Raw genomic sequence first — 2,174 nt, forward strand, 5'->3', positions numbered from 1 at the left:
ACCTGCCCACGATGGTACAGGCGATGTCCCCCCTGTTCTCCCTCCAACACCCATGTCATTCTGCACGAAGCCCCATGGGGTCCTTCATGCTTCCAGTGGAAAACTCTGGTGAGACCACCAGTCTCCTGGCAGGCCTTCATCTTGACCCTGGACGACACGACCAGTTAGGAGAAACCGGCTAGTTAAGCCTCTGAAATGGGGTCCTACCACCCAGGAAAACCCCCTTATCTCCAGGGCATCGCCCGTGTGAATTAGCTGGATTTGTAGAGGGCTCCACAAGCACCAGCCTTGCTGAGTCACTTTCTCTAAGGTGGTGGCTGAGACAAAAAGGACCCAGGAAAGAAAGGCATAGGCTGTTGTGGAACTCCAGTGCCTTGGCATCAACAATTAATGTGAGCAGCTGCCTCTGCTCACCAGATCTGCATTTTATGTGGGGCACACTATTCAAAGTTTACACCCCCCATCTCTGTAACCTTCACGACAACCCCTGGAGCTCCCTGCACCATCATTACCACCTCACAGACAAGGAGACAAGGCATGAGGGGTGTGTAGAATGATGCAGCTCTGTGCTGGGGCCAACCTGGGGAGGACCCCACAGGCTTGCTCTTCCCACTGCTGCAGAAGCAGCTGAAAACAACGAGTTTTTCAGTTTCCATTATGTAGAGTGGAAAAGTCAACCATAAAGATCATTCAATTTTTAAATGGGTTATTCCTCAGGATAAAAACAGTTCCAAAAAATAATTTCCGAGAAGTTCAACATATTCTTCCTTCCAGGTGCCTGGCATGTGATGGAATGTTGTTAAAATAAGTTCTGGCCCATCAGCATGCCAGACAGAAACTGGAAGTAAGCTGTTACAGGTCCCCAAAGGCTCTGTCACAACCCTAAGGAGAAGACATAACTTTCACTGTCCCAAAGTGGTTATGTTTAAAAAAAAAAAAAACAAAAAAAACCAGGCACAGGTGGAACATTTTAAATTACAGACTTTCAATGCAGGGGCAGTGGGGGGTGTCCCCCAACTACCCCCAAATGTTTCAGCTATATATAGTGACTTACCAAAGTGACTCCTCACAAGTACCTACAAGGCGACTGACAGGCAACTGACCGATGAGGAAGGTATTCGGACTGCTTAACAAAACCAACACAACTTAGAATCTTTATTATTAAGAAGAGAAAAACATTTATTAAACACTCGCCAGGCACCAAACCCTCTAGGCACTGTCACACGATCTACTCATCACACGGCTGCCAAACTCAGTGCAGAAACTGAGGCTGAGTAAGTCACCTAAGGTCATGCAGCACCAGAAACTGGATTCCAACCAGGTCTGACATCAAAGCCCACCCCAGCTTGCTGCAATGCTTCAGAACCTAAGCTTTGTGATGATCAATAAACTACATGCTTAACAATGTTTACACATCTCTGTTAGAATTCAGGGAAAGGGTTTTTTTGTTTTTTTGTTTTTTTTAGTTTTATGCTTTTATTAACACAAATATGACGTGCACAACAAGCTGTCTATTCATTTTCTTCACTGCGCAGCCTGGCATTGGGATTGGTGACTCTGATTGCCAGCTGGGCTGCTCTTTCCACAATAGCTTTGCGGTTCTTGGAGGAGACGTTTTGAGCAATCTCTGCACAGTAAGATTTGCTACACATCAGCAGCACTTCAACTCCTTGAAGTTGTGCACTAGGAACTTCCTGAAGCCACTGGGCAACATGTGCTTTGTCTTCTTGTTGCTCCCGTAACCAATGTTGGGCATCAAGATCTGGCCCTTGAATCTTCTGCGCACCCTATTGTCAATGCCTCTTGGCTTCTGCCAGTTGTGCTTAATTTTGACATATCGGTCTGACTGGTGCCGGATGAAGTTCTTGGTCCTCCTTTTAACGATATTGGGCTTCACCAAAGGTCTGAGGGCAGCCATGATGCCCAGTAACAGATGGCTGCCACCTCCGCAGGCAGCGCCGAAGAAGAGAGCCCAGGGAAAGGTTTTTAAAAATAACATACACAAGGGGAAAAAATGATACAGGTTCTGGAGGCAGGCTGCCCAATGTTCAAATCTTGGCTCCTCCACTTGCAAGCTGTGTGACCTTGGACTCCTTTAGCTCCCCTGTGCCCATATTTCCATGCATTAAAATGGTAGCCATAACAGACCCTATCTCCTAAGGCAAATAAAGCAT

The 2,174-nt window shown here is 46.7% G+C and overlaps 1 pseudogene across 1 annotated transcript; it reads right to left on the bottom strand.

Moving 5' to 3' along the window:
• Window positions 1-1,467: 1,467 nt before the first annotated feature.
• On the bottom strand, window positions 1,468-1,933 carry LOC309857027 (large ribosomal subunit protein eL32 pseudogene; annotated as a pseudogene). Its single transcript has one exon. The product of its transcript is annotated as a large ribosomal subunit protein eL32 pseudogene (transcript).
• Between the last annotated feature and the right edge of the window lie 241 nt (window positions 1,934-2,174).

This window comes from Mustela nivalis (assembly GCF_964662115.1).
Source record: "Mustela nivalis genome assembly, contig: HAP1_SCAFFOLD_235, whole genome shotgun sequence".
Taxonomy (NCBI): Eukaryota; Metazoa; Chordata; class Mammalia; order Carnivora; family Mustelidae; genus Mustela; species Mustela nivalis.